Consider the following 25,455-nt stretch of genomic DNA (forward strand, 5'->3'; position numbering starts at 1 on the left):
CTCATTCATTATTCCCTGAGTCATACAAAGTATACAAACAGATGACGGCACAAACAGATGGGGGTTGTGAGTAGATAGTAAGGCTAAGTAAGCTATTTATTGTGGAATTCGTCATTTGTGATAATGATAATACACACATTTCTGTGAAGATGTGTTTTTATGAGACTTCCGTTTGTCGTTCAAGTTGGTGCAAATCTAACTTTAAGACGGAGTCTATCAAAGTTTACAAAGTATTAGATAGCTTCTTGGCTACCGACCAATAAGGTATTGAAATAATTAATTTGGTACAACTACTGCAACCGGTCAAATGAAACGAATTAATATACAACCCAAATGCTGCCTCATCTCCGTTAAGGGCCTGATAAACAGATTGACATAACCACTAAAGTTTCCATGTGTTGAACCCGAAAAACCGGCTGCCCTTACAACTCTACTTTTCTCTACGCCCAGCCATAATGGCAATCATTGCCGCTAGACGTCGACCGAAACGCAGTCTGGCTCTATCGCGCCAATACGGAAGAACGATAGAGACAGCTAGTAGCTACGATAACGTTATCGTTAACATTTATGGCGAACGTCCAATACGAAAGAGCATATAGAGAGAGAGAACACTATGACGCGATAGGAAGCGTTAACGATTGCTCGCTTGGCTAGAGCTAGAGGCCCTAGAGGGCCTGTTAACTAACGAATTGGGAAACTGACTTTGGAATCAAATTGATTTAATAATTGTCAATTTAGGCCATTTTTAGATTATTATAATATATTGTATACCTCATCATTGTTAACGGTTTCTTAATGGTCTATTAAATCTTGATTTCAGAGTAAGAAAACAAAATGCCTACCGAACACAATCAACATAATTTATATGGGACCACCTGTGTGCTATCAATAAATTAATTAATATATGAAGTTAACAACGTAAGTAGTACATCTATCATAACAGTTTCATATGTCGTAATATTCTATTATTTAGTACTCGTAATTAATCAAAACTACGCGAAAATTGCACTAATTGGCTAATAATGAAAAACATATAAGTAGATATATTATTTCAGTTGTATGACGGAGGATTTCAGACGGCAAGTTTTTGATTTTAATGGATCCTCAGTCTCTCAATACTCGATATCGATATCGTTACTCGATAGTATCAAAACGTCAAGGAAAATCAACTCTTCTCAACGCTAAAAGCTAGCTAATGTCTAAAATAGGCCCTTGAGGCGACATTTCCTCGCTGTATCGCAATGCTGATACGTGTGAGGAAGTCGCCAGCTCTTCGGTCACCAGTTACCTCAACCAGACGCTTTGCGATTTCTGTGAACTTGTTCGCGCTGGGATCCCATGGACCTAGAGTTAAAAATAGAGTTAGGAAAATTACATTCATTCTTCGGAGAAAGGGAACAGCGCTCCTAACATTAACTTTAGCTCTACGCACTCCTAAAATTAACTTAAAAATTACATGCATAGTCCTTGACAGCTATCGAGCACAAACAGCAACACCCTTAACTATAACAATCGGTAGACTTTATGCCCTTGTAAAAGGATTACAAACGTACAGCTTACCGATTGTACAGTCAACCAATTAGAAGCTCTAATCCACTATCCTAGGTCACTCTAGAACCCTGTCGTATTGACACCGTGCTTTATTTGCTATAGAAGTCAGTTTGACTTTTACTTTGAAAGAGTTCTACAGTGGCCTAGGATTTAGATTGATTGACTGTACCTAACATTTTCTAAAATGTCAAAAACTCATTGTAGAGCCGCCTTGGATAAAATTGACCTTGTTTCGTCAGAAATGTGAACACAACCTAACATTAATGGCTATAATGATTAATAGGTTCCATGATTACGATGGATCGGACAGTTAAATCGAACCAGCTCTAAATACCGTGGTAAAAATATACCGAAGTTGTCTTAACATACCTATAATGAGTTTTAAGACGTGTTTTAGAAGGTACTTTATGGACAAAATATATTCTGACCTCTTTGATTGGATGGTAATGTTCCAATTTAAAACTAGGCCTACTTAGGGCCAATTGATCTGGCCTTGATAATATTATCGCATAAGTCGATAATGCAGCTTAATATACCCTCACAAAGTTATAATTTATACTGTATTTATTACAGGGTGGCCCAAAATTACGTTGACAAAAAAATAGGGAAATGTTGAAATAAACCAAAATATCGAAGTTACCGGCGGTTAAAATTTTTTGGGCCTATATATTGTATATTTCTACATTCACCGTGGATATTTCAACAGCATTCATGTCCATTTCGCAAGGTTTGCAATGTAGACCAAGATATTTTTGACAGATTCATAACTTCGATACGTTTCAGCCTACTTGCGTAAATTCAGAAATTCACCTAACTTAAAACTATAAATTATAGTTTGTAATCAATCTCAAAACCCTAACCCGTTTATTAATTACAAAAATTAGGATATTTTACAAGCTATTCGTGCAATAAGTTAAATACAATTCATACTAGAGGTGCAGCGGCATATTGTAAATTTTTTGTTCTAATATTTGCGTTTGTACTTCAAAGCCAACTATGGGTGCTAAGCGACGATATACATACTTAAATAGATAAATACATACGTATATACATAGAAACATCCATGACCCAGGAACAAATATCTGTGCTCATCACACAAATAAATGCCCTTTACCGGGATTTGAACCCAGGACCACGGCTTAGCAGGCAGGGTCACTACCAACTGAGCCAGACCGGTCGTCAAATTTTGAAGACGATTCGATTTATTTGGTCAAAAATTATTAAAGTTTCACATTTTAATTTGTAGGACAATCATTCTTGTAAGGACAGAAAAATAATTATACAAACGTTTGTCAACGTATTTTTGGGCCACCCTGTATTTAAACAAAAGTAGCAATGTACTTTTAAATTAATACAATGTTTACATGTAAATTGTAATTACCTCACATCTTTGAATCAGATTTCATGTCATGTCTGAGTAAAAAAGTGAAATAAAACTATGGAAACGGATTAAATCGCGTATAATGAATTTAAAATACATCCCGACGTTTCGAACTCTTTAAAGCGTTCGTGGTCAACGGGTGACTGGTAATCAGATGTTCTCATGGCAACAAATGTCTCTATAATAACTCCACCTATTACAAACAGTTAAATACAACATAATTACAGCAACAGTAGGTTGGAAATTACACTAAATATGTGTAGGTACCTATTACAACAGGCATGAGAAACCCCATGTTACAGACGTCTCAACTCTCAACTATACTTGCGCAATATTATTATGATTCATTGAGTACGTAAGGTCTAGGTTAAGAAAGAAATATTATGCATTTATACCAATGTATGAGTAAATAGTATAACAGAGAAAACGTAAGCACGAACAGGGGTACAAACAAGACATCGCATCGACGAATAACACTCGTTTTCCTGCTTGATTTACGTCGCCTATAAAATACCTTGTTATTCCAATAAAGGAATTCCCTTTATTGGTTATTTGTACTTGATTCACGGAAAGATTTAGTATTAGTATGGATATAGCCAGAAATATTAGGTAGATATTTCTATGCACCAAACAAATAACTAGTTATTTGATGGAAAAGTGATATAAATGCAGATATTATGTTTTGATTGTCGATTTGGTGGTAGGCCCTCTTTAAGCTTGTGTACTTTCGAAATTTGTCATAAGTGTGAATGAATCAAATTTTATAATACTTATCCTTATTTGTCGGTAGCACTACTATAACTACAAGTTTATATTAAACAGAAACTAAAATAACAATGGTATGTTTAGAACAGATACCTACGTTACTTATTGATATAAATCCTGAACAATTGTCTTTGTCACATCTACTATTTTACGTGTACAAATTGTTGTCAGTGTTTAGAGCCACGATGTAATTATTGCTCGTAGTAGGTTAGGTAGTACTCCTACAATTAAAACCGGCCAAGAGCGTGTCGGCCAACGCTCAGTGTAGGGTTCCGTAGTTTCCCGTATTTTTTTCAATAACTGTTCAACCTATAAAATCCAAATAATTTTCCTAGAAATTCTTTATAAATTTCTATTTTTCATATTTTAAAACGTATGGTTCAAAAGTTAGAGGGCGGGGGACGCATTTTTTTTTACTTTTGGAGCGATTATTTCTGAAAGCATTAACAATATTAAAAACCGGCCAAGTGCGAGTCGGACTCGCGCACCGAGGGTTCCGTACAAACAATGAAATGGGTAGTAAGGTTAAAATTATTAAAAAAAAATATATTATGTGATGTAACTAAAAATTTATGGTTTTCGTAATTTTTCCTTTATCTATGCTATAAGACGTTGCTTCGTACCAAATTTCAAGATTCTGAGTTCACGGGAAGCACCCTGTAGGTTTTGATTCCCTTGCAAGTGTCGAAAATTTGCGGCATAAACGGCTGTATCTTTTGATTGCGTTGGCTTAGAAGTTTGATTTTTTCACAGCTTCAAGGGACAGTAGACCTGAGTAATTGATATAAATTTCAGCTTCATACCTCCACGCGTTCCTGAGAAAAAGGGTCTTGACAGACGGACGGACGGACAGACGGACAACAAAGTGATCCTATAAGGGTTCCGTTTTTTCCTTTTGAGGTACGGAACCCTAAAAATGATTTCAGTAAACCCCTATTCATTTTTCAATACCTATCCAACAATATATCACACGTTTGGGTTGAAATTAAAAAAAAACACTCCCCACTTTACGTGTAGACCCTAATAAAAAAAATCCACTTTTTATTTTTGCACTTTGTCGGCGTGACTGTCACCAAATTTCAGCTTTCTAGTGGTAACGGTCACTGAGATTATCCGCGGACGGACGGACGGACAGACAGACATGGCGAAACTATAAGGGTTCCTAGTTGACGGAACCCTAAAATTGTAGTTTCCTAATTGAAACACCTAAATACCAATATGCCTTTTGTGGACGATATTAGACCGTATAAAGCAGTGAGTGAACGTGAAAGTCTGGGACCGGGACCGCATGGCTCGATTGGACCAGCCAACGAGGCCGCGGGATTGGCGGTCGGTGCCTCGCTGTTGCCTAATTTACATTTCACAACAAGCAGATACCATACCTCGTGTTGACTTAGCCTGAAATTGGACACTTGTAATAACAAGGAACCACATTTTTTATTTTTACACATTTTATACCTTCGTTCGTTGGACTACATAAAACTATTAATACAGAAATCATATAGGTTATGTACCTAGTTACTTTATTACTAGTATCCGCTTCAGATCGTAGGCTAAAGTTTTGAGAATAGGTACCAGATATAAAACAAACTAACCACAGTAACCACGAACCTAGAAGTTATTTTTTCAAACGGAGTATTCAAATCATGCCCGAATAACGCGACTCTATTAATCGTAAACTAGAACTTTCCTTTGCTAATCCGCGAATAGATAACGTGCAAGTCAATCAGTGCTAACCTGTTATAATTACTTGCGTATTTTTTACATGCAATTAATTTTCCCACCCTCCCACCGCAAAAATAAAAATAAATACGCAAATAAATATAACAAACCACCACCAAAAATACAAAACTCGACACGTGTTTCGACTCTATTAGCTTGTGGTTAGGTTAGTATATACGATAATCATAAAATAATACATATAATATACGATGTCCTAAAATGTTCTTCCTCAATCTAATAATGAAACATCTGACTGACTTCCGATGAGATCGGTTCCAAGAAATCATTGAATCATCGCTCCAAATTGAGACCACTGCAATACTAGTATACTAGCTACATTGATTTGTCAGTTTCGCATAAAACCTGTAGCATACTGTAAACTGTGATTCAGGAAACCGTTACTAGCGGAAGCCTCACATGTCATTCAACAAACATTAATTGCTCATTGTAGGCTCAAGGTGCCACTTTTAAGCCACATTTATACGAATCAACCTACTTGCATGCAATATTCAAAAGTTGTGTGCAAGTTCTTATGCTGTCTAAATGAGTCTTGGAAGTAAATAAATGCAGTTCGAGCATACGATATTTATGCACAATATTTCAACACAGGTACAAGCTTTTTAAATTAAGAGTATTAGATATTGAAAAATGGCTTTCTTAATAGCATCTAATCTCAATTTAGTAAATTAATTCCGATATAATGTGGCATGCACCAAATGAGTCCAATATCTTCCAGTTTTATTGAGTGAGAAACGACATGTCATGAGCATTTCCATACTGGTCGACAACTATAATGCATAGCTGATATATGGTAATCGGACCATAAAGTGTGGACACGCTATCTTAAGCTCAAAGCTCACTATATATTTTCTTAGTTGGAGCCCTCACGACGCAATAGCGAAGCCCCATAAACTACGAACAGGTATATGGAACATTTATAATGTTGTCGTGTTTTCACTGTGTCTGAATTTTGCGATTGTATTGATATCAATCGAACTGAAACGTTTTTAAAAACTACCGGTTATTTCTACCGAGCAGTTAACATAACGCATGCCATGAATTTGAAATTTAACTTATCTATAAATCCTATAACGTGGTATAAGGGCGTCTATGCTACAGGTTTTTAGGAATAACTACATCGTATTATTACTTAGTCGTAGTATGTACCTACTGGTAGATAATATAAGCTCCGGCTCGAATTAAAATATTGAAAATAATATAAAATAGGCATCGCATTGTAGCGTAAAGATAACACAATATCTGCGTAACATGAGATAAGCAACAAAATAAAAACATAACAGGCCTATGTTATAAGCTAAATATTAAATTTCGATACGGGTAGCGGCCGTAAAGGTTACAAAAGCCAAGAAAACGATTAATCAGGCCGATGTTTTTGTAATTGAATACATAACTTGATTACTCAGCCGGTAGTTACCGATAATGGCTGGGATTTATATACTGGTTGTATTGATTTATAGCTGTCACATTTGTTCGGTACAGTCGAGTGTAAAAACATCTTTTCAAACCAACTTTCCAAATATGTATACACTACAGTATGTAAATACGGGCGGATCTTTTATCGGTAGCTAGTTTAAGAAAAAATATTGAATTAAAATTACAATTTTATCCATATAAAACAATTCGGCAAACACACTCGCGTTAAATGCTCGTTGACAGTTGTCATTAACTGTCATCGCAACTATGTTTACTTCTACATTGGTGCTGCGAAAATTTTCAAAAAATCATTATGGGATGGAAATTAAGAGTAACTTAAAACATATTTTAATTAATGTTATCACCAATGTATTCTATGTCTGTTTTAACTTATCGCCCGTAAAAGACACACACTGTATTTTTAGCATCACGGCTTGTAAAGATGTTTATGAACTCGACCGTACCTATTATAGGTACCTATACTTACTCGTAGGTACACAGTACATAGCTACTGCCCTGTGCAGGGCTTTATCGCATGTCCATACATTGAATCAGAAGCTTGTATTGTATTATTTAATTAGCTGTTCGAATGAACAAAGACATGTTCGATTGGAGAGATATATTTTGTTAGGTAAGGGACTTAGGCTGTAAATAATACATAAAGGTTGCGTAAAGCTAAGCAAGAAATGTGCAGGAAACGTCTAGTTTATAGTCAGTATATAACATCGGATTATAGCTTTATAACGTTATATCATTTTAGATTTACTACATATTTCTTAGCTTTATTGTTTACTAGCTTTTGCCCGCGGCTTCGTGCGCGTTAGAAAGAGACAATAACTAGCCTAAGTATGTCACTCTCCATCCCTTCAACTATCTCCACTTAAAAATCATGTCAATTCGTCGCTCCGTTTGGCCGTGAAAGACGGACAAACAAGCAGACACACAAAGTTTCCCATTTATAATATTAGTATGGACTGTGAGAAGAGTACTGTGTAGGTTAGGTACCACAAAAAATAAATGCCTTGTATGTTTATGCTCCTATATGAACGTTAAGTTAGTGTCACTTGCTGTTTTCTGTACTCATGTGATACTTTAACACTTTCGACATTAAAGATCGAGATTGAATTTCAATAAATGAAATCTCGTCGGCGTCGTGGCAGGGACACTCTCTGCTGTGTCCACAGTTAAATCCCCCCCCCCTCCTTCTTTTCTTAAAGCTCTCGCAAAATTGCAAACCCCCATTTGCTCCAATGCTCCCCTTTAGAAGATAAATTCGGGATACTTATGCCATCTTGACCGATAACCATGGGTCCAAATCTATGGGGTAATATCAGAACTTAATTACTTGAATTACTTGGATTCATACGTCAAAATTGGAAGAAAATTCAAATTCACAAACAAAACAAGCCAAAGAGTTCAAACTACGGAGTAATATTAACCGCATTTTAAGAGGGACTGACTCAATAAGGTCAGAGATTATTGAATTACGTACTGGCAATTAACTGGGCTAATTCTGTACTAAAGTAATGCTCTCCAATTCACTTCATTGAGTGAATCAAAAGTAATTGACGACTGTTCAAACTTGTGCGCAAAACGTTTGAAAGTAGCAATCGATGTATATGCCTATTTACTTTTCATTCAGTTTTAACAATAGAAGTTTATAAATTATTTTTACTCGTAATTGAATGGAAACTATTGATTGTCTACATATAAGTAATCAAAACATTTTAGATCACATTGGAACATGCAAAATAGTTTTGTCATCCATGTCTCCTGCAAAAAAAATTCTAACACGCTGTACTTCTAATCATATGGATTCATATGAATTTTGCTTTTATATACCTGGTTTACGTGTATCACCTTTGTTAATTAAGATGATCATTACGAAAGGGCGGTGTCTCTTATCACAAGTATCTTTAGATACTTACTCAAAAAGAGACATCTACTCTGCTATTGTAAACAGTTTATATGCTAAAGAATATATATATTTTTTTTAATATAAAGATACGGATTTATCTATATAAAGGACCCAAGGATTTTTCATCTATCTCTATTATTTCCTTATAATGATGATTATCCATATAAACATTTGAAATTATGTTCGGATCTAATACCATCGCTAATACTACATTTTATATTCAAACAATAGCCTGAGTCATAAGGCATCGAGCAATCCAAAAGCAATTTACAACTACGTGGCATGCTGAATCGATTGCCAATATCCATGCTGGCAGAATCTATAATGCACTTTTACAACGGTATAAGCGTAAACTACACTATAGTCATAAGTACCTAAATTATATAGCCTCTAACAGCGCATACTATAGCCTCGTCAGTTCACTTTTCAAATAAATAAACAACGTAAAAACTGAGAACACTTCGGTAATAAGGGCAATAAAGTAAAGTTCCAATGAGCTTTAATCGCTATTGGTGCTTTGTGTCATAAATCTCAGTAAGAAAGGTCTATAAAACCTAGATCAGCAAAAAATATTTAACCATAAACTCACATCGAAATCGAAAATCGGTTGAGAATTGCTACATGTAGAAACCATCCGGAGTTTCCGGACATTCCGGACATATGAAAGCAAGATATCCGAGTTGAAGACTTTGTGTAACGCTTCGGTCAATAGGAGTACATAACAAACCAACAATATCGGTACAGTCGTAAAAGTTCTTCTTCTTCAGTGTACATTCTTAAAGCAAGGTGTTTGATAAAACAACAAAGTACCTACAAACGAATTTTACCTTCCATTTTCGATTCCAAAAACTAACTCCAATAAAAAAGGAAACATTTCGAGAAGTGCTGCACTACGTTCAATTGTTTTTTGTTTCAAGGAAAACGTAATATAAATTAACTGTACTTTTCGTATTTAGGTATTCCTGGTAGTGTAGCCAGTAGGTAATCAGCAATTCCCGTCAACTTTGTACAATGCCACGTCAGCAAATTTTAATTGATCCTATTTTGTTACCAACATTTAGTAATATAATTCGACTTTCGTAAGATATATACAGGATAATTGTTATAATTAAGAAAATATGGATACAAGAGAACCTTAATGACGAAATAAAACTTAATAAAATCTCAATTCATCAACAAAATCTTGGTAACAAAATAGGAATTAATAAAAACAAATTTAACTTTTCCCTTAATTTTTGTACAAAGTTGACGGGAATTGCTGTAATTAACCTTATTATTGTGTTTGTGTGTATTATTTCAAATAAGTTTATTTATTATATTCACTACAATATTTTGTTATTCATTTACCATAAAAAAAACTTCTGTAAGTATTAGAATAATAACCATAGGGCTAAAATATCCAAATGTAAAAACTGAAATTAAATAGGTATCAAACGGATTTATTACAAAATATCCATTTCATGCATACCTACACACTGCTAGATCTTGAGTTGCAAATCATTGTGATCATAAACTCACATTAAATAAATCTGAATGTAAACCAGCCAGTAAATTCAAATACGTTCTTGCTTAAATTGCCATCGCAATACAGAAACATTACACAAAGTTCAATGCCAAAATGGAACAAGTTTATTAAGATATCATTCCAAAATGCATAAAGCAAGTGTTCTGAATGAAATACAAGTGCGTTGTTTTGCGTTGTCTCTTTGGAGCATGCGAAATATAGATTCAGCTGCACTCAGTATTACTGGGGACGCTATTGCACAACACCCTGCATTTTATGATTAAGCACTGAGACTTGGCACAGGTTGTTCCTTGGGTGGCCCTGAGTAGATAAAGATCGGGAGGCATCGAGAGCCCCCCTTAATTTAGGAGGGAAGAGGGGGGGAAGGCTGGCGTCGGCGCGCTTCCTTTGAAACCATATTTCTCTAAAACTATACAAAATAGGGCATGCGATATATCATTTTCGGATAAATGAAGGATGAGGAATTCATTTTTGAACAAAAAAAAATGTATTTTAGAACAAAAATACAAAATAAAATGGGAAAATCTGAAAACGAGATTTTTTTTTATACATATTATTGCACATTTTATGAAAACTGTAATGGTTTTTTCTAAATAAAAAATATTATTTAATAGCTACATTTATCTAGTTTTAGCAAATGTATAATTTGTTATAGAAATATATTATAGGACGAGTGATAAAAAATAATTTACATCGTCCGATAGGGTGATTTGAATGCTCATTTCAATAAGTTTTGTCAATGATTTCAGGTATAATCACTATTTTTAACACACGAAAGCCGTAATCATTGTAGTTTATGGCTATTTTAGTGATTAATGTACTTAAAATTAAAAAAAATACAAAATTTTTAAAAAATATTAAAAATGTGATAATTTTTTTTTAACATTATCCTATTTTGTTCTTTCTACACAATATATATCTAAAAGCAATAAATATCAATAAAAAGCCACATTTATACGGTTTATAAAAATATATAGTTTGTTATATAAATATATTACGAAACGCGAGATAAAAAATAATGGAAATGAAAATTTTAATGTACGGGTCAGCTTGCATTATTCGATGAGGTGAGGTAAAGGTACTACCCGCTATGCAGTGGAGTTCGTCTAGTAATACAGAAATATACTTATTCTAATAACGTTTACACATGTAGGTATATCACGACCCAGTTCAGAAAATTGTAAAAGTCCTATAATATAGTTTATTTTGATTGTAAAATTGCATGTGATTGCATGTGACTTATATTAGTTATATTGCAAAAAAAATGTCTTAATCACGTTCTCCTCTCCTAAAGCAGTTCTGCATGCATAGGCTTGAAGATTTTTTAGTTTACTAGCAGAATTTAGTTACTTCCTTTGGGCCCCCTTAAATCGGTTTTACCCATCCATAAAAGATAAAATAAAAATCGTCATATTCTTCCTTTCAGTATCAATGATAGTTAGTTATTGCGCAATAGTGCCATAAAAAATAAACTAGATTCGTATTAGCATTAAACATTAATGATTTTTGAACTAAGACATTGCTTTTGTACAAAGGAGAACCTCAAAAAATGGTCTGACTAGACGAAAACATGTGTATCGGGGCTAGTACTCAAGGCTCTCAAAAAGTGTAGCTATTTTGAGTTATTCAAATAAAACAACATGAATAGTCTGAATTTAATTATGTATATTATCACAACATCCACTGCATAAGCACATCAGCTCCGAACATTTAATTTAAAAAGTCTTTTTTTACGGTTGCACCTTACGCAGCACTGTTTTTTATTACACCTGCATCCGACAATTTCGAGGCATGTTTCTGCAGCAACAGGCAACGTTGCAGGCAAGTAGGCTCCCAAATCCCAATTGTTACAGACTTTCGTCCAGCCACAAGTAGCAAATAATGGCAAATTTTGAATTGGGTTTAGTTGACCCCATAAATGGACACCTTGATATACCTATAACCCTTACAAAAATGGTGCAAGGCAGCTTTTGTCGGTGAAATGCTGTTAATTTGGCGGTCTTTTTTTCGTTAATAACTATTTTCGGCACTTGTTAACCAAAGTACAGGACGCAGATCTGGAATAATAAATATGTCAAGTAAGAATTATACATAAATATTATTATTTCTTTAAGTCAAGTGTATAGTTATTTGAAATACAATGTCAAAAAAAAAGCCTTAACTAAAAATAATCCATAAATTATGCAAATCATATAGATAACTACTATTTCACAAGATGTATTAGGATCAGATGTATATATCTGACCTATCATATCAATCGATCATTTCATGTAATATAAATAGTTAAATTCAGACTATACATATAGGAGTATGTTGTTTAATTTGAAGTTAAATAACTACACTTTTTGAGAGCTTTGAGTACCTTTACCTCACCTCATCGAATCATACAAGCTGACCCGTACCGTACATCAAGATCGCCCTGCCACGTCACTTTCATTATTTTTTATCTCGCGTATCGTAATCCTTTATTTTATATTAACACATATCATTTATCTATAATATAACTAATACAAATGCACACATTTATTAAATAAATCTAAAGTTATACTAAAATTAAACTTAAAATAAAAATTAAACTAAATAAATCTAAAATTAAACTAAAATAAATCTAAAAACGGCCCCTGTGGCATGGTACCGAAGACGCTGGCAGCATTTCCTCGCTGGATTGTCAAGCTAATCGTAATATATTTATATAACAAACTATATATTTTTATAAACTACATAAATGTGGTTTTTTATTCATATTTATTGCTTTTAGATATATATTGTATAGAAAGAACAAAATAGGATAATGTTATAAAAAAGTTATCACATTTAAATTTTTGAAATTTTTGTATTTTTTTTATTTTAAGTACATTAATCACTAAAATAGCCATAAAACACAATGATTACGGCTTTCGTGTGTTAAAAATAGTGATTATACCTGAAATCATTGACACAACTTATTGAAATGAGCATTCAAATCACCCTATCGGGCGATGTAAATTATTTTTTATCACTCGTCGTATAATATATTTCTATAACAAATTATACATTTTCTAAAACTAGATAAATGTATCTATTAAATAATATTTTTTATTTAGAAAAAACCATTACAGTTTTCATAAAATGTGCAATAATATGTATAAAAAAAATCTCGTTTTCAGATTTTCCCATTTTATTTTGTATTTTTGTTCTAAAATACATTTTTTTTGTTCCAAAAATGAATTCCTCATCCTTCATTTATCCGAAAATGATATATCGCATGCCCTATTTTGTATAGTTTTAGAGAAATATGGTTTCAAAGGAAGCGCGGAGGCGCCAGCCTTCCCCCCCTCCTCCCTCCTAAATTAAGGGGGGCTCTCGATGCCTCCCGATCTTTATCTACTCAGGGCCACCCAATGAACAACTGTGCCAAGTCTCAGTGCTTAATCATAAAATGCAGGGTTCCCATACAAGACATAGCAATAGCGTCCCCAGTATATTGCCAGATGACTTTTATAAAAAGCCTGTAAAAAGGGACTAAAAATCTGTATCTTTGTAATTTCTCACAACGCCTAGTAGTTCTGCGATTTAATTGTAATAAATTATTCGGCCATACTTGAAAAAAATACCGTGTTGCAAAATTGAGTCCGAATTTTCTGAGCGGAAAAGGCAATTAAGGGCTCATTTAGACGACGCGTAAACTCGCATTCGATTTTAGTTACTTTGCGGAGTATTGAGGTTACACACAATTCATCACAACAATTAAATACCGCAATGTACTCGTAATATAATGTAATACTAATGTCATTCAAAATGTTTTATGGATAATTAGCTCGATGTTTCTGCAATGTTTCCTTTTGGCTAGGTTTTACGCCGTGTCTTGCGTGGGCGACGGTCGCGCGACCGTCGCCGTCGCGTCTCATACTTCCATATCGATAAGGTTTGATTTCGTATGCGTCGCATCGCCGTCACGGCGTTACGTACCTACCTAAGGGATGGTCTAAGGAGTGAAACTACAATGTGTCTCGATAAAAAATCCGTTAAATCTCCCGATTTGTTCGTGCCTCTGGCAACGCTGGCCTGCGTATCGGGCACTTGATGATGTACATTAGTACCGCGATAAAAGGTCACGAGCGCCCGCGCAGGATGTCTTATAATGGAATGTCTGTCCGTCTGTGGCAAATTGCTCGGAGCTACCGCGTTACATACTAGGTATTCGAAGGCATAGCAATAGATCTAGAGAATATGTTTGAATAAAAGATGTGTCAGAGTGTGGTAAATATTACAAGTCCTCAGAGCATAAGTATTCATGTTCATTTATTCATAAAATTAAAAAAATTACATGTCATAAAATACTAAAAAATCCTACTTGTAAATGTTTACCTAAATTTGTCTTTTACATAGAGTTAAGTAAGAATGTCCCAATAATAGGTACCTATTTTGTTTATTTCAAAATTGCTTATGGTGATATTTTCCTTAAAAAACACCTAATCAGATTTTTACTTCATGAGTCAAAGATATTAGGGAAATTCCCGAAGCGGAGTGTGTCAAAAATTCGCTGATAGAGTCTGTTTGGAAAGAGTCGTGGAATTTATTGGATTGGACCCCATACCACAGATTATTAATAAGTTACGTCCCATTACACTTCACGACTCTTCTCTTTCCGAACAAACTCTAGTATCAGTTTTAGATATGAGCCATGTCTTTGCGACTCATCAGCAAATGAATGTACAGTAAGCTGCAAAATTGCATGCAGATAAATTCGCCATACACGTCATTTTGGCCGATTTTCATTTATTATATATTTTCCCAATCTATTGACAAAAACGACAAAACTTAAAAAAATTATGTCGGGTTTGCCCAATTATTTATATTATTTGCAGTATTTGCTGGTTAGTCATAGTGTTAGCTGGAAACGTGTGGAAATGTACATAAAGCCGATCTCACTAAAACCCCTTGATATCACGCTGAGATAAGAATACGATTAAATCGCCTCTCTTTATGTCACGTTGCTTGCGTAATGGAATAAATTCATGGGCTTTATTTCTTCTGGTCTCGATAAAAACAATGGTAATAAACTAGCATAACAAGTTTTTTGTAACCCGTTCACGCGAAACATTGACCCCGTTCTTCGCAAAAAATGACCGATTTTGATACTTGCAACTAGTTCGCGGAGAACAGACGCGCCAGTTTTCGCATCCTCGCGCAGATTGAAATCAAAGAATTGAAGGAGAAAGTTGTTCGTTATGTAGTTATCGATGAACAGTCTTCGTCATGTTCTAAAAGCCAAGACAAACAGTAGCCATTCAGCGCGACCTCTACAGAGTTGACTCACATCGCGTCACGTACAACCTCCATGACTCATACTGAGGCACGCGCTCTTCTCATATATTAATGTTTTCTTTTCTTTGCCATAGGTGTTACCTGCTTGAATCATCGACCGAGGGGCCCGAGGTTCCGGATCTGAGCTTCGCTAACGGTCACTCGTGGCTTTGCATCAAACTAAGATCTCGTAAGTTCAGCGTCTGGATTTGACCCTCGTAGCAATTCCACTGCCTGTGATCGACGCTATAATAAAACAAATGAACTCGTCCGGTGTTCGTGTCACAAATGTGCTCATATTTTAGTGTTAGGTTATTATAGGTCATATTACGAGCGTGTAAAGTGCACTGTTACAGGTGAGCAACTGTATTATTGTTATGTTTAGTGCTAGAGTTTCGTAGTGTAGTACTAAGTACGTGCTATATATATTTCTGTGATATTTTAAGTAAGATGGTATGAGTCACCATATTTGTGTTTCAAAGTTACATAAATGCCGGAAATTGATTCGGAAAGTGTTTGGTTTCAATTCTATAGAGATCTACCTGATCTACTTTTCAAAACAATTGTAATTTACATTTCATTGTATAAATTGCTAACTGGACACTTGTTTGATAATGATATATGTTATTTTCTGATTATAAAAATAAACACAGACAGTCAACAAATAACTGGAACAAAGATTACAATAACATTAACTATGTATAAAATTATTAATTTAATAAAATAAACATTACACGAGCTGTTTGCGATTGGCAATTCATGTAGTTGCATAGCTGGGCACCGTTAATCAAATAGTTAACTTCGATAATCGTTAATCCGTTACTTAAAAAGTTAACTTCGTTAATCGTTAAAGCGATACATTTCGGTAGATTTAACGGAAGTTAAAGTTAATCGATAATCCGTTAACACGTCATAAAAATAGGACTCCACTGTAGGTATCATGTATTTATATTTACTAAGTATCCACCAAAAACCATTAAAACATGTGACGCCAATTGGTAAAAAACCGAAATATAATAATTACGGTCTCTTCGGGCTTTTACCGCCGTTGGTTGGCTAAATCCTAGGTTTTACTTCGGATTGGTAATTATTGGGTCATTCATGCGGTCGCGATCGTGGTGCGTTGGTTCTTCAGATTGAGATTTGAGATGACAACTCGATGTTGTGGGCCACGATAACTTGGTAGAGTTGCGCGATTTGTCTGTCATGCCTGATGATTGCACTCTATTCCCAGGTTAGTGATCGATCTAGCACGCCTAATAAGATTTAGAAGATCTCGAATAAGTGATCCAAAGTCGCCAATTGGTCTTTAGACTGTTTTATAACTGACGGATCAGCTTTTACCGATAAAACCTAGGTTTTGCCGTACTATGAGCTTTTACAGTAGCAGTAAGAACGTGGTTTTCGCGGCGCAGCGAGCCGCTTGGGGTGCTGGATTAACGATTAACGGACTCTATGAAATTTAACGGAAGTTAACGAATCCGTTAACATTTTTTAAAGTTAACTTAAAAGTTAATCCGTTAATCGAAATGTTAACTTCGTTAATTAACGATTAACGGATTAACGAGTTAATGCCCAGCTATGTGTAGTTGTATATATTTATTTAATTAATGACGCTAGTATCTACACTTAAAATGACCGACTGACCTGTGCCCGTCCGGTCTTTAAGATAAATGATAATCTCTCAACCCATGTGTGTCGAGAGTGTAAATAACGGTCAATCTTTAAAAGCTCGAAACTGATAAACAGTCAATACATCTTATCATACTTAATTTTTCGTTTTGGGGTTTTTCGGTACTATATTTTATGTTGGCCTCGGCTTGTCTTATTTTAAATTGTTAATCTATTGAAATAAAGTATCTATCTAGAGGTCTGTGCGATAACAGAAGAGTCTTGGACTGTATCGGTTTCCTTCCATTCCACGACTTTTCTCTTTTTGCAGAGATAAGAGATGAAATGATTGCCCGTTATATACCAATATATTATCTGTAGAAAGCGTTAGGAAATATAATAATATATTCGTATTATGAAGGGCTTGTATGACTGTATGTACGTTGTACAGTTTGAGGTGTCGAAATGTTAGAATTTGACCTTTTGCTTACACCACTTACACGTAGACGGTACCCATACTTATTGTTTCTCGAACCTAAAACCTATCGCTAATTAATTTTATGCAGATGCGTCAATCATCTGCTTATTCCAAAGGATATGTTAATGTACTTCACAAATGTTGATTTCATGCTTATTTAAACACCAACAGCATGACATGACTTAATGTAAATGCCCTTGTTATTTGTCCAGTAAGTCATGCATTTTCAGTAAACATTCAAGTTTTCCTCCAAGCACTCATTTAGGCGTGGCTGCTATTCTTTACCCTACAATTTTAGCTTCAAGAGATCAAAATGTAAGTTTTCGTTGCAATTGCGCTATAGAACAAGCCTGAGAAAGCTGGATACATTTTATGGAAGCGTGGGTGTTGCTCGTGGGCTGCGTAACTTTAACGGCACATGACTAACGGGTTTTAACCGTGATTTCACGGGATGACACGTATTTAATACTGAATGAGTGCACTAAATAAATCTACAATGTACATAATTACAGACTTCAATAATAAGGCAAATGTAAGGTCGTTTATTGTTTTTGAAGCTATACACTGGCTATTTAGGAATATACCTATAAGTATAGCATTTACTATAAATTACCTAGTATCCACAACCCCCTCTGGTTTTACACTCATATCCATTCATTTTGTTAACTACATGCATATTCACTGGCCCTAGATAGATTGGAACTGAGTATGTTATATAACATTTGCAGTTACGTGATGTAGCCCTCTTCTACAATTAGAAGCATTGGGAAGGTTCTTAGGTATACTTCAAGTGCAATATAAATTCTTTTAAAATTCCTTATTGCACACATGAATAAAATATTCATGAAGCTGATGGAGTATAAGGGCCTTGCTATGTTGGATAGACACAAATGTTTGTATGAATATTGGATGGTGATTATTATCTCGTAGAAGGTAATAGTGAGTTCCTAGGTTTTATTTACGTCATTATATTTTTTCATGGTGCACATTAATTCGGTTGGTTAGCACCGCCGGGTGAGTCACCGTGACGCGACTGAGATTGCTTACACAAGATAAGAATATTTTACTCAAGCGATTATTTATTGGCAAAATATACGTATTATTAAAAAAATATTAAGTATAGATAAAAATATTGATACGAAAAGACCTCTTAAGATTGTAAAACTGTAGCCGCTTTAATTGCCAACAATTGTGTCGTTTTGCATAAAAAGGGCTCCTCTGGATTTCGATAGGGACAATATAAGATTGATCATTTAATAAAAAAAAATACATTTATAAGTAGGTCTATTGTATGGGAAACGACACAGTTTTTATTTATTTAAATGCTGAATAACTGTTATACCAAGTTTATGTTTTATTTGCTCTACATTTTATGGCTACTAGTTTTATATGAAAATTGTAATAAAGATTTATAAATGTGTAGGCTATGATTAATATATGATATCAATCGATCGTGTATAATAAATTGAAGTGCATTTTGCTTTTTATAAGTTGTACGTAACTGATTTAGAATAAGTAAATGTAAATAACTATAGTGACTAACTTAGTGGTTCGACCACATAGATATAGGTTCGTAAACATCACAATTACGTAGATCTAGTGTGTTCACGGATGTAATTGTATAAACAATTAGATAAGAGCTAATCTCTTCATACATAAAAACCTGTGTAATTTCATGCAACCAGTTGTATGAGGGTCCCCCCACATCTAGCGTCTCGCGAGCGTAGCGTCGGGCCAACTGTATGGAAAAAGACGCCGCTACGCTCGCGAAACGCTAGATGTGGGGGGACCCTGAATGTCGAATAGGCATTATGTGTTGTCTGTCACTCCTTTACGTACCTACAACAGAAATTATTTATACGTATGATACTTTCCCTGTATAACGTAAGTCATCCTTAATGCTATTATCTAAATGTTTAATTTAAAGCTTGACCAGAAATATAATAAAATTAATAAAATATAATACGACTATTTAATATGAAATATTTCAGGAGGGCGCTGTTATTTTGACATATGCAACTATGCAGCAGTGGCGGAGCGTCGATACAACTCGATTCCCAACGGGCTAGTATCTGTAGAAGTATACACAACAGCAGCTTTACCAACGAAAATTTTCACGCCCCGCCACTGTGCAGTGACAGTTCAGTATAGTATGAAGATATCCTAACCACAAAATTAAAATTTTGAAAAACCCCCGACCGTGACATCGTGTACCGATTTTCAAGAAATATGGCTAAGAACACTCCCGACTTTCAAAGAAAAAAAAACTATTATTAAATCTAAATCTGTTCATCCGTTGGGGAGCTACGATGCCACGCAGACAGACACACACACAGACAGACAGACAGACAGACAGTCTAACAGACAGACACGTCAAACTTAAAACTTATCCAACATAACACCCCGTCGTTTTTGCGTCGGGGGTCAAAAATAGTTGTTATGAAATTCAGCAACATGGCGCGTATAGACTTATGTATATTTCTGGTCAGGCTTTACGCAGGGATGACATCACAGTTATTGACATATTTAGTTCCTAGACTGTTAACCAACAAATCTCTTTTCATAGCTGTAACTGCAAGCAAATGTCGAAATAATTAAATATTAAGGTATAAGGTGGGGGAAGATTGAAGGGTTTTCTTCGAGGGATACGATGATATATGTTCCGTTTAACGAAGCACTATTAGCGGCTTTTTATCTTACCCCGGAAGAAAAACCTTCAATCTTCACCCACTTTACCTTAATTGACGTTTTTACAATGAATACTTTGGTAGTTTACCTATATATAATTTTGTATTGAACTTGTACATTTTTGTATGAAAAGATTATAAGAAAGAACCGATTTAAATAAAAAGTTTATCATTTGATATCCCTAAAAATTTACCTAAACTGCCCCTACCAGTGTACCGCTGGAGTACCATAATGGGATATCACCGCCATATAAATAAATAACACTTGTATGTATTTACTTATTGTAGGTACTTACTGATTGGTCCCAAGCCTATTGGACATAAAAGGATTGTACCTTAAATATCGTAGATCCAAAAGTAGACTATTTCATTTATCTATCTAACATATTTAAAGGTACTTTCCCTTATTCATGCACCATAGTTTTGCCGCACCCTGTATATTTCTGCTAGGTGTTTCCATGAATACCTAATAAAAATGAAGTCTATATTGTGTGTATATATGTATGTGTTTTATGTCAGTTGCTACCAACTGCATTGTTCGTCCGCTACCTATTCCTAGTAACGCCTGCGGTTTGGCCAGTTTCGTTGCTGTTCGTCATATGCTGACCTCATTAGACAACAAGTCTCTCCCAAGCCTCTTTATATTAAAAGACAAGTTTATTAAGAATTAAGATTTTTTGAGGTTACCAATCGGGTTAGAAAACTTCATTCTCATGTAGGTACAATTAAATTAAATCCTCGCTAGTCAAATTATATGTGCATGATATTATACGTCTAATTAATAAATTGTATTTTTTTTTCTAAATATTCTTACCTATATCCCAGATGAAATTTAGCTGTCAGGACATCAATATTATTATGATTGTGTTTTTAGCGGCGACGCCCTAGCGCCCGACTAATCGTATAAAAACACCTTTCGCGGAAACCCTGCTCAGAGCTGAGAATTATGAGACAGCATGCAGGGCGATATTCGGCAAATAATGAATCACGATATTGTAACTTCGAATCTCGATCTAAGAACTCTCTTGGTCACATATTAACTACCCAATGTCTATTTTTACCTACGTAAGCCCTTGTATTATAAGTAAATAATAGCTGATGCACTTTTTCATAATAGGCACCTTGACAGGCCAAGAGTTTGCGCCGTAGCAAACGATACACTAATATTTCCCTGTCAGTTTGGCATTTTACCTAGGCCCTCTGCAATTCATGTCATGCCATGTTTAGCCAATCGTACACTCCATAGTGTTTCATGTGATCTACGGAGCGTAGGTAGAATATGGTTGATAGTCCAAGTTTTGACCAAAGCGATTAAGTTGAAGAAGTGTCAAAACCAATGAGTCCTCTCAGAATACAGGCCCCGTTGAAATAACCATATGCACCCGATCGTCTGACGCAGAACAGCCGCGCACAGCTGGCCAATGACGCAGTTAACCGTGCTACTGCATATGATGATCCAAAATACATCTTATTAAAACTACCATAAAGTGAAAATAAGTATAATATGTAAGTAAGTATGTTGTATGTTGCGAGCTAAGTTCTGAGAGCGTGAGTCTCTTAGATTTCTTAGATCTCAGAACTAAAGTCCGACAACTAAGTTTTTTCGCCAAGTCCTACGTAATAATATTATAAACTTAGCGTAGATATAATTTAAAATGTATGGCTAATCGTGAACAAGTCTACACTAATATAAATGTATGTAAATCTCAATTGCTACAGCACTATGCTGGTAAGTAGCTAACTAGTTAGATATAGCAAAGAGTACCTATCGAGTATTATAGAGAGTTACTGTCAAAGTAAAATCTGTAATCACGGTGCATAGACTGCCATCTCTCGACACAAGCTTAAAACTAGGTATCGATTACCATTGAATCGGCGTCACGCGTCGCAGACACCGTAGCTAATATTTTCTCTGTATTGAAAACTTTGACGCACTCACTGGGTCATGCGCTCTGAAAGGGTTAAGGAAGAACTTTTATAATCCTTTTACAGATACGTATGATGTTATCAGTTTAAATAATTTAGACACTGCTCGGACTCAGGTAGTACACTATTTTATGGCCAAAGGGGCTAGTTAGAGCGAGATAGTGTAATTTTAAATTTTAACCCGCTAATATTAACCATTATTACTTTCTGGTTTTGCGAACTTAAATTCAGATGCAAATTGTAGTATTTGGTATTACATTCATTCACAAGCATAACGTCGTAGTTACTTATACACTTTTCACAAAGACGTGTGCATATTTTACTAAACTGGTGGACTTTACTGCAATTTATGGAAAATCGTGGATATGAAAAGTATGCTTTATTTTTTACAAAAATTCAAGGTGTACATGTACAATTGTACATGTACCTATGTAGGTATAAATCAGGAAATCTGACTTTTTGGGCCTCGAGTCTGATACAGGTAATTCAATATTTATTTTATTACATTTATGTGAATAAGACGTTGTGCCATTTTCGTAAATTATTACTTTTACATTATTTCGGTGGACAATCGATGCATATGCATTTAAAACCCTTGTTTTTATTAGATTAATTGATAAAACAATAATGTTGTCCTCGTCCATATTGCTGTAAATCTTCAAATATGAAATAAGTGCAGAAGGAAAACACTGATGTGTCAAATACTAATACTATTAAATAATAATGCTAAATATATTTACTTTAATGTTAACTACTATCACAAAACTGGCACTAAAACCTCGTTTGTATCGTTTGCTGTTGTTCGAAATACTTCGCAAGACCGATTTTGACACAAAATGGGCTCTCCTGTAAAATTACGAAAATGAAAATTGCAGTATTATATGCCTTTCAGGTACGGAGTTATTGTCTTAAACGTCGATTAATAATAAATTTCAATTTAAAATTGTATTATTTCATCAGAAATCCACCAGAAAACCAAACAAAAAAAATTGTTCAATTCCGGAACTAGTTCCGGAATTCCGGAATTGAAGTCCAATCTCGAAAACCAGTTCCGGAATTGAAAATCGTCCGATATTGCAAGCCCTAGTACAAAGGTAATCTACATAATTTTTAAGAATAAAAAACCGCCGCTTTTGTGGTTCTGGTGAAAGGTAACTTTCGAATGTTGGATTATGTAGAAATGTGTAGGTATTTTATAAAACTGCTTTTAATGTAAAAATAGTTATTTGTTATACAAGGGGGCAAAGTTGTATTTTAACGCCGAGTGTGGAATTGAAAAACGAGCAAGTGAAAGGATTCTATAGTTGAACCACGAGCGAAGCGAGTGGTTCGAGAATAGAATCCTGAACTTGCGAGTTTTTTAACACACGAGAAGTAAAATACATTTGCACCCGAGTGTAACACAAAACTTTTCCCCTAATTAGCGAGGAAACTATAACGCAAAAAATGCGTTTATCACTGCTTCCAGTAGTTCCACAGGTGGTAAATTAAATCATCTTTATTACTAGATTCACCTACTTTTATCAATTTTAAAGCAGTTAATTTGACTTTATTCAAGGTCAAATTACTTTACCCACTAGTGGATAAAATGCGTTTTTACCCGCTGGTATTAAAGGACAAAACACGTGTTTCCGAGCTAGTGAGGGGAAAAATTCAAAATCGGTCCAGTAACGATGGTTATATCGCGGAACAACCAAGAAAAAAAAACATGCAGACGATTTGAGAACCACCTTGCTTGAGATTTGGGGCGGCGGTTAAAAATGTAAAACCAAATTGATCTCAGGTTTTGTCACAGGATATATAATAGTAATAGTACAAGCACAGAAGGCTTACTCCTTTGATGTTCACAAAACACCGCCTTCTAATGTTTACCTACATTAACAAACGGACCGCACGCGAGCAGCCAACATTCTACTGCGCCGCGCGAAGGACATCACCATTGAATGGGCCGCGAACTCGCGGCCGCCGGCTTGTACTTGTAGCGCGGCGATAGAATCGCGGAGCAGGTCGCCCCTGGTTTTTAACCGTCGCCTCATATCTCTCAAGAAGGACGGTTATCAAGTCGTCCTTATGTTTTTTTTTTATTTTATTTTTTTATGTTTGTTCCTCGATATCTCCGTCGTTACTGGACCGATTTTGAAAATTTTTTTTTTGATTGAATGTATATGCATACAGATTGGTCCCATTTTTCTCAGAACTCAGTTCTGATGATGGGATCCTGGAGAAATCGAGGGAACTCCTCGAATCTGAAAGGCATACATATGGTGATTTTTGTGTTTTTAAAGGAACAGCATGCATTTAGGTACGGAACAGTGACATTTGGTGCAGTGGAACTGCTGATGATGGCCAGAACGGAACTCTTCAAATCTGAACGGCACGCTTATAGTGACTTTGGTATTTTTTATAAGAACAGCATGCACTTTCGTCCAGAACAGTGACATTTGGTGCAGTGGAATTGCTGATGATGGTTAGAACCGGACTCCTCAAATCTGAACGGCACGCTTATAGTGACTTTGGTATTTTTATAAGAACAGCATGCACTTTCGTCCAGAACAGTGACATTTGGTGCAGTGGAATTGCTGATGATGGTTAGAACCGGACTCCTCAAATCTGAACGGCACGCTTATAGTGACTTTGGTATTTTTATAAGAACAGCATGTACTTTCGTCCAGAACAGTGACATTTGGTGCAGTGGAACTGCAGATGATGGCCAGAACCAAACTCCTCAAATCTGAACGGCACGCTTATAGTGACTTTGCCATTTTTATAAGAACAGCATGCGCTTACGTCTAGAACAGTGACATTTGGTACAGTGGAACTGCTGATGATGGTCAGAACCGAACTCCTCAAATCTGAACGGCACGCTTATAGTGACTTTGGTATTTTTATAAGAACAGCATGCACTTACGTCCAGAACAGTGACATTTGGTGCAGTGGAACTGCTGATGATAGTCAGAACCGAACTCCTCAAATCTGAACGGCACACTCATAGTGACTTTGGTATTTTTGTAAGAAAAGCATGCATTTAAGTTCAGAACAGTGACATTTATTTAGTTATGTTTGTTAAGCATATTGAGTATTCAAGTCAAAGTTTGTCGAGCTTCGATTTCTTATAATATAATCGGATTCATGAGGAATTGACGAAACTCCTCAAACCTTAACGTTATAGGT

General features: G+C 35.3%; 1 protein-coding gene across 4 annotated transcripts in view; it reads left to right on the forward strand.

Annotated features, from left to right (window-relative positions):
- Window positions 1–25,455, forward strand: part of LOC125227304 (integrin beta-3-like) — a 77,471-nt gene that overhangs the window by 36,282 nt on the left and 15,734 nt on the right. For 2 of the 4 annotated variants that reach the window (XM_048131587.1, XM_048131585.1), the window contains exon 7: window positions 15,678–16,344. The exons of the other annotated variants lie outside the window; for them this stretch is intronic. The gene's annotated coding sequence lies outside the window, so the exon portion shown is untranslated. Of the gene's footprint in view, window positions 1–15,677; window positions 16,345–25,455 lie in introns of those variants that run through there. 4 annotated transcript variants of the gene reach the window in all.

The sequence above is a fragment of the Leguminivora glycinivorella genome, chromosome 6 (genome assembly GCF_023078275.1).
Source record: "Leguminivora glycinivorella isolate SPB_JAAS2020 chromosome 6, LegGlyc_1.1, whole genome shotgun sequence".
Lineage (NCBI taxonomy): Eukaryota > Metazoa > Arthropoda > Insecta > Lepidoptera > Tortricidae > Leguminivora > Leguminivora glycinivorella.